Source organism: Rana temporaria, chromosome 2 (genome assembly GCF_905171775.1).
Source record: "Rana temporaria chromosome 2, aRanTem1.1, whole genome shotgun sequence".
Taxonomy (NCBI): domain Eukaryota; kingdom Metazoa; phylum Chordata; class Amphibia; order Anura; family Ranidae; genus Rana; species Rana temporaria.
In genome coordinates, this window is record NC_053490.1 from 298,363,111 (window position 1) to 298,372,015 (window position 8,905).

Genomic DNA, 8,905 nt, shown 5'->3' on the forward strand with positions numbered 1-8,905 from the left:
CATTTGAGTATTTATTTATCCTTCTCTAATCTGTCTTTCCATATATTGTATTTCGTTCAATTCACAAATCCACTCTACTATATTTGGGCTTTTATTATCTCTCCAGTTGCGGGCTATTATTGTCAATTTTGTCTTGTTTACCATTTTGAACCATGAGAGTGAAAAAAAATAAACAAGAACAAAAATAGAGTAGTAAATATTCGAATCAGCCACTAGTTCTGATGGAAACTGGAGATTTCCTCACTTTGAAGGGATTTCCTCTTGCTTTTATGTGACAGGAAGTGAGGAGAAATCCCTGTGATGGGACACAGATGGTAGAACAAAAAAAACGGACAGCGGTTCCAACCCTCCAAAATGAAAAAAGTTTACCTTTTTAAGATAAAAATGCAAATAAAATATATTGTAAATTCTCAGTAAGGAGTTATTTACACAGGACGTTTTGAAAACCTATTCTGAACGCTGGAACTTGACAGCTAGTAACCAACAGTTAAAAATGTCAATTTTGCCACTTTTACATGCCGTGTTTATGAGCGTTTGCATTTAGAAGCGTTTTTTTTTATTTTACAGATAACCTCAGTAGACCCTCCCAAATGCCTACAATACAGGAAAAACATCTCTCTGTCTCTCCTGGAGTCTAGGTTCACACTTGTGCAATGTCAGACATTGCTTGTGATTCGCACCCACACTGCGGTGTCGATCACATGCGATGTCTGTGCAGTGCAAGTTCAGCCATACAGTTGTATGGCTGAACTCGCATTGGATTTGGATAAAAAAGGTCCCCCCGCAATGTAATCAGATTGCATGGGTGTTCTCACCCATGCAGTCCAATTCCTGTCTGAATCAAGAGTTTGCGCAGCAATCTGTGAACCAATCTGGGGGTGTCATTAACATTGTATTGACACCCGCAGCGGTTCGCAGAGGGCAGTGTGAACTGCCTGCGGGAGAAATGTGATGCAGGAATCGGCGCTGGAATAGTGCTGGTTCCCGCATCGCTACAGAGTGAACCTAGGTGGGAAGTCTGGTTTTTCCCATTACAAATGATCCACATTTTTTCCCAATGGAAAATGCCTATAAACGAACACTTTTTTTTTTTTTTTTTTTTTTAAGTGCTGCTAAATAACTATAAATGTCTGAGTGTACATGTACCCATAAGATAACATTGACGAGAGTTCAGGGGCTGCTGAAGAAAATGCACAAATGCTCCTAAACATCCATTTACCAGCTGCAGTGGACATGAGGCCTAAATATGATGGCCTATTGAGGAAAGTTTTTTAGCTATTGAAATACATTGAAGGGAATTTACTAAGACTGGAGCAGAAAAATCATGAATCAGCTGGGCAATGGCAACCAATCGGCTTCTAGCTTTCATTTTAAAAGTTACAGGGCCCTGTGACACTAATGCATTTTTAAGGATTTTTTTCCCCCTTTTAAACCCTATGGGACCTTTTATTCCACTGCGCTGTGGATGTGCCACATTTTGAAAAGTCTTGCTTGCAGCATCAAACCGCACCAAAAACACACGTTCCTGTTGAAATGAATGAAAAAAGTGCATCAAAAACACCTGCATTGTGTTTTTTGGTGCTTTTTTTTGAGTCGCATGTCCAAGTCTTTCTGGTGCTTGTTTGTTAATAGGCACTTTATAAAATGCACTGGAAACACACCGAAAATGCAGCAAAACGGATAACTTCACTTGAAATCACATTATTTCAAATCCGCATGTCAGTGCGACTTCATGCACAGATGTCTATGCAAGTCTCACCTGAAATTGACAAAAATAGTGCAAGAGTCAGCACAATAGGGTGTGACTTGTCATGCGAGTTGGATGACAAGTTGCACCGGTGTGAACGGGGCTCAGTGATTTAAACTAGTTAGAAGCTGATTTGCTTTCCTTTTTTCAGTTTTGTTGCATTACACACACATAGATAAGCTCATTCATTTTATGCATCAAAGTAGCTTTTTGAGCATTGAGCTATGCTCGTCTTCTTGCTCCATTCAGGTTGCCATTTACATAGAATTACACTGCAAGCACGCTTCGTCTTTGCGCACGTTTGCAAAATGCAAAAGTATGATTGCAGTCTTTGGAATTTGCCTGTTTTTTAACCACTTCCAGACCTGCTCCTTTCTGTTTACATCGAACAATCGGAAGGCCCTAGAGAATAAATTGGTGGGTTTTGCAATTTTTTTTATGTCACACAGTATTTGCACAGCGTTTTTTTGTTTTTTCAAATGCAGTTTTTTGTTAAAAAAAAAATACCTTTTTCTTTTTTAATGCAAAAAAACCCCATACAGAACCCATTTTTTTTTTGTAAAATCGAAAAGATGTTACGCCAAGTAAATAGATACCAAACATGACACACTCATGCAACGGCGACAAATGACATGCCTTTTACTATACATAGGCGACTTTTTAAAAGCCTTTACAGGTTTCCACTTTAGATTTACAGAGGAATACTAGTGTTAGAATTACTGCCCATGATCTGACATTCGGCGTGATACCACACATTATTAGGAAGATTACTGTTTGCGTGCGTGTCTTTGCGCGCAAGCACGGGAGGAAGGGGGCACTTTTTTAACTTTTACACTGTTGCTTTAAAATGTTTTATTTTTTGGATCACTTTTATTGCTGTCACAAGGAATGTAAACATCCTTAGGACAGCAATATGCATGTGACAGGTACTCTTTATGAAGAGTTATGGGGTCTATAAGACCCTAGATCCATTTTCTGCCCTTTAAAAGCATTCAAAACACCAAGATCTGTGCTGTTTTTCTTTTTTTAATGGTGCCATTAACATTCGGGTAAACAGGAAGTGATGTCAGGTCATTGTTTTCAGGTTACCATAGCAGAGAGTCAATCAAAGCCGTTCCTCAGTGGGGAGGGTGAGCCTGAGCAAGCCGTGAAAGGGGGGTTCACAGGGGAGATGTCCTCTCCTGCTGCTTGTAAAAGCAGTCCAACAGGTAGTTAGCCGCTAGGATTACTTTTACAACAGAGCTTACCGCAAGCTCTAAAAAAAAATGGTACCTGGGTGATGCCTGCAGCCACAGTTCCATGGTGCCTCCTATTTTGCTTGTCAGTGGAAGGAAAAAATGCCCAACTGCTGTGGTCAGTGGAAAGAAGGAAATGCCTGTCATTGGTGGTTTGTGGGAAGAAGAAACACCCAAGATCAGTGGAAGGAAGAAATAGCAGGATTCAGTGGGTGGAAGACGTGCCCTCTGCGGGGTCAGTGGGAGAAAGTAATGGCTGGCGTTGGTGGCCAGAGGAAGTAAAGATTTCTGCCATTGGGTCTCTGGGAGCAAGACCTACCCAGTGATTGTAATCAGGGGAAATATTGCCCAGCAATCGGGTCAGTGGGAGGAAGAAGTGCCTGGCATCTCTGGTTAGTGAAGGGAAGGAATGCCCAGAATCAGATTAGTGGAAGGAAAAGATGCCTGTTTGTGACTAGGAATGAAGACAGAGTTGGTTTCAACTGATGCTGTTGGCAAACTGTAACTGCTGTGAGCAAGGGCTAATGGATGGTGATGCTAGTCGCACTGAAATGGCACAGACATAGTGCAGGGACCCTTGCCGCAAATGGGCTAAAAGGCTGCCTGTCACCTGTCACAGAAAGTGCATTGGACTTTAGAATCTTAGTAACTTTACAGCCTTTTACATGTTGATTATGTTCAGCTAGGTGGGTAAAGGAGAACCACCCTGAGTGAGTACAGCGCTGGATCCCTAGACAGGTAAGTATCTTATGAAGCCTATGTTGACACTGACAGCGGGAATGAAATTGTGCAAGTTCAGCTGAACTCATGCGATTTCATTCCCACATGTCCGTTCCGATTTCAGAAACATCTGTGCGGGTTGCTGCACAGATGTCTATGAAAAACGCACCCCGAAGTCACCAAAAGTAGTACAGAAACTACTTCTTGGGAATCGATACCGCACCGCAAATGCAGCGTCACATCGATTTGGATGGTACAATTGCTGCATACGATTTTTTTTTTTTTTTTTTTTTGCGAAAACGATTTGATAAGTATTTGCAGCTGCTGACTTAATTTTTTTTAAAGTGTCTGGAAAACCAATGGCAGTCCTGTGAAATAATGTCAGTCTGTGTGTGTCTGAGCATAAAAATAAAATGTATGCACTTTTCATGGTTTTTCCTCTTTTAGACATGCCAGAAATCCAGTGAGCTCATAGCTCCTGTTTGAGCCATCTCTGCTGCACTAAAATCCCAAGAAGTGTTATCCACATACAACTTTTGTGTTAGAGATGAAGTGAGGAGGAGTTCTGTAGTCCAACACAAGAGAATTGGCAAAGGCTGACAGCTCTGCTAGTGATTGCGGTGCAGCAGGGGCCTTGTGTTGACATGTAGGAGGATAGGAACATGCAAGCATTCTGCCAGATCAATGTTTTTTTCTGTGTGCCTTTTGTAAATATATAAAACAGAGTCCTGTATTTCTGAGAAAAAGCAGTATATATCATATCTAGATGTACATTTATAGTAAATGTTATCCCCCCCAGACATACACTTTAAACACTTCATGGTGCCAGCTACATTGCTGAATGCTTCTGTTATGGTTATTTCCATATTTTGGGCAAAAATCAACTACAACCCTATAAAATGAGATCACCTAATATGTCACCTTTTTCAAATATGACCATTTTAAATGTCCATTGCTCCAAATATTTTCACAAAATGAAATATTTGAGTATTTCTTGCAATAATTCCGTAGGTTAGGAGCAGATATCATAGTGATGAAATGTATTTCCTAAAGTTGCATTGCCATTGACTTCTGTAGACCTTCTATCACACTTTAATGCAGAACTAAAAGCAGACATGACCACCACTATACATACATAAAAAAGATGACATTACAGCTGTTCTAGAGTTGTAATGACAATGGCAAGAAGTCCCTTCATCTGTCTTGAAGACTAGTAACATGTTACACTTGTATTCATGGTGTAACATATTACTATGCAGCAGACCCTATGTGACCATGACTGGGGGTTCCTTGCTGTTGCATTTTTCTTTTTTCTACCTCCAAAGCCTTTCCACAAGTCAAGTCTTCAGTATAAGACATGTTCTTGCTAGCCAGTCCAGCAGTAATCCAGAAGTATAAGAAAGATAGCCTGTTGCCAGGGATTGCTTAGAGAAAACATAATCTGCTTTCTTATACACATTGGAATAGCGCTGCATTTTTTTTTAAATGTACATTTTGGTTTACAGTCCGTTTTTAGTAGGTGTGCTTATTGCCTGTGACCTGTGATTAGCATGATTATCCCATCTTTTTTTTTGGTGTGGTTTAAAAATGCATACTTCAGTGAATTTAGTTTGAAAACGATATGCTTGTTAAAGGCTACCATTTGTTTACGTGTTGTTTTACAATCTGCTTTATCTTGAATCAGCTTGAAACGTTATCAGCCTTGCCAGATGTCCTGGGTTACTTTAATGATGTAATCCGGTACTGATGAGGTTTTCAGCTATGCTCTCTACACACTGCAAAAACATGAGGCTTAATTTACTATGTTAGAATGTATTTAAATTATCACAGTGCAGAGTGAGTGTGAGTGTGTGTGTGTGTAATCACTAGAGCAATTTGCCATTTTATTGAATAGTTTAAAAAGAACCAAAGGTGATTGTGTAAAAAAAAATGTATTTCCCCACTTACAATTTCCATTTAGCAGAACACTTTGGCCAGCAATTTGTCTCACTTTTGCCATTTGAGCTTTGCCCTGCTTCTCCCAGGCTAACACCGTATCCCAGAAATATCCCTTCCAATACCCCAAACCTGGCTAAGAAGCATGTTTTCTCCAGAAATACTTTTTCCCATCCCCCAACTCACTCCCACCCCTGCCCCATCAATGGCCTTTGAAATAACACTACTAGGTGACTACACAAATAAATGCTAACGCTGGCACCGCCCTAGTGTGAGTGGAGTCTGATGTCTCGTACACACGACCAGTTTTCCTGTCGGGAAAACTGCCATGACAGCTTTTGGCAGGGAAAACTGGCCAAGTGTATGCTCCATGGCAGTTTTCCCAACAAGAAAACCGGCGGGAAAAATGAGAACATGTTTTCAGTCTTTTTCCCGGCAGTGTATTCTCCACTGCGATGGAGCATACACACGGCTGGGTTCCCCGGCCAAAGCTCTCATGGCAGTTTTCCTACCAGGAAAACCAGTCGTGTGTAGGGTGAAAAAGCTGCCGAGCCAGTTCTCGGCTTTCCTCTCGGGTTTCCCGGCAGTAAAAAGTCAGCCGGTAAACCAGATCGTGTGTACGAGGCATTAGAGTTAATTTTTAGCTGAACTTCCACTTTAAAGCTGTGATTCAGCCATGTAGGGATAGCTGCTTTTGGTTTTACCTGAAGACAGGCAGGTAAAGGTGGGTGGTCTGTAAGTATACTGCATTTCACTGGATATTACTATTAGTATATAACTGTTCCTGCCTCTAAACTCCCCCTGCATGTTAGCCCATGTGTTCATGCACACATAGGATTTTAGTAGCGTTTAGAGGCAGGAAAAAAAGCCCACTGCCAGTGCATCCAGGAATGGATAAAAAAATACTTGACGCTGGGCCTAAGCGCTAGTATACCTAAATTCTTTTCAATGAAATCAATAAATGTCCAAATGCTGGACACTGCTAAACTCTTAAGCTGGTTTGAAAAAAGGCAGAAGAAAGGTGAGTTTATAACGCTGATTTTCTCGTATCGGAGTTTTACGGTAAACCAGTGTGCATGAGGCATAAAGGATAAATTCACCTCTGCAGCATAGCATGTTACATGTTCCAGCTCCTTCCCCCTCTCCCCATAACAGGTGCCTTTCCCCACAATTGTAATGCCTTATCAAACAGTGCAGCTCCACCCACACAGCCACGCCATCCATTCACAGATTCCTGTCAATAAACTACAAGTACCATCTGCTGGACTTGTAGATGAAGTGGACTGCCGGGGGCACTGGTGAACGCTCTCATAGTCCACTAATATGTCCTCCAGCTTTCAAACAGAATGGCCGTACAGAGATATGGGCTGAAAGCCAGGGGACATGTCTGCAGGAGCTTACATTGCACCCACCATCTACTGATCACGGGTGCAATGCTTTCCTGATTCCTGCAATAAAAAATATTACACGCACCAGTTTTTTTTCTGCAAGAATATGTGGATTTATTATTTGGCCTTTATGGCCCCTTTCACACTGGTGGAGCCCACCATAGGACTCGCCTGCTCAGCATGGGGATCTGTCCGCTGGATGACAGGTCTGACATGGACACAGTCACTGTCGTCTATGGGCAGTCAGATGGAAATGGACCACCTGTGCGTTTCCATTAGACTGTCATCCAAACCTATCTGCCAGGCAGGTGGGGAACATCTGTCTGTTTTTAGCAGACCGGATTGGATGTTGGTGGGTGTCAATGGACACATGTCTCCATAGAGAGCAATGCATGGTCCGAATGGGTCCACCTGAAAAACTGATGAGTGTGAAAGGGACCTTAAGGTACCAGGAGCTTAGTGACCAGTCAGATGAGCCTCTGGTGTTTGTGGCTTCTCTGATTTCGCTATTACAAGGTCATAGAGTGCTGTGGAGTTATTGCTGAACATTGCACAAATAACTCCACTCTCACAGCTATAGACTGCTTACGTTATCTGCCTAACTAGTATTTTCTGACCTGAAAACTGTATATTACACCATTTACTTTTCTTTGAGTTAAATTATGATGTGAAGGCCAGGCACAGCAGTTCTTCTTTTTCCTTGTAAGCACATGAAACTACAGTACTTTGTTAGATTTACCTTATTTTCCTAATGTGTCCTACTATAATGGTGCTTTGTGATTAGGTCAGAATAACTTTTGTTTTGTGTTGTGGTAACACTCTGAAGACTTTTGCACAGTGTGCGGTTTCCTTACTACACCAGTAAATGATCTGAATTTGGAGACTAGAGAGAAAAAAGGAAGTGTTTGCACCGGAGGTGACTTGATGAAATATTTGCTTGAGAAGGGCTTTTTGCAATGTGGGTGAGCTTTTGTTTAGGGAGGGACTGTCTTTTCTGGTTCTGGGTGTGGATTTAGCAAAGATTAATACTGTCTCGTCGTCGCCTGATTGCATTTTTCTCTGCATGCATATCAATACTTCTCCAGAGGGAATATCACTCTTAGTGGTACAAAGAGGTAAGTAAATTGTGTAATCCTCCCTAGGGGCTTATTACATTTCAAGCAATGTTGGCTTGTTTTTTATTTCTTTTTTTCTTTTCTTTTTTTTTATCCTCAAGTTACATTTTTTTTTACCCTACCTCAAACTATTTTCTTTTTTGTTACCATTGCCTTGATTTCCTTTATTAGTTTGTATTTATATGGAATCCTTGCGAGTTTTTGAACATTTCCAGTAAACATTCTACTACCTTTTCTAGATAGATAACGTAGCTAAACTCTATATTGGAGGAGCCTGTTTGTTTATTTTTTGTTTTTACTATGGTGCATTTTTCCATACAATGTAAAAAAAAAAAAATCTTTATCAAGATAAAAAATATTTATACTATTCAGTGTTCCTCCAGAAAACTCAGAGGACTCAAACTACATTTGTGATTTTCGTCATTGCTTAACCGTACAATACTCTTTTGACATTTGCAGCATACTGGTGATACTGAGCGATTAAAACTCCTTGTGTACCAGCACCCTAACACCCCCTGTTTGCACACATGACGCAGTATAAACAGTTTTTTTTACTGCGTTTCATAGTTCTGAGGCTATTTTTCCCTGCTGAGTTCTGACACCCTCCCATCCATGTCCAGCAGAGATATTATTCTCTGCTTCTTTCTTCTCGCTCATTTGTCTTCCTAGGACTCCTAAACATCTTGCAGCTGGAGTAGCCATCTAATAATAAGATGCTTGAATGTTTAGGCAGATCCTGCACCTGAGACAGCCACACGAGCTTTG

At 41.0% G+C, this 8,905-nt stretch overlaps 1 protein-coding gene across 22 annotated transcripts in view; it reads left to right on the forward strand.

Annotated features, from left to right (window-relative positions):
• Positions 1 to 8,905, forward strand: part of EPB41 (erythrocyte membrane protein band 4.1) — a 206,288-nt gene that overhangs the window by 42,979 nt on the left and 154,404 nt on the right. The window contains exon 1 of one of the 22 annotated variants that reach the window (XM_040337253.1): positions 8,037 to 8,140. The exons of the other annotated variants lie outside the window; for them this stretch is intronic. The gene's annotated coding sequence lies outside the window, so the exon portion shown is untranslated. Of the gene's footprint in view, positions 1 to 8,036; positions 8,141 to 8,905 lie in introns of those variants that run through there. 22 annotated transcript variants of the gene reach the window in all.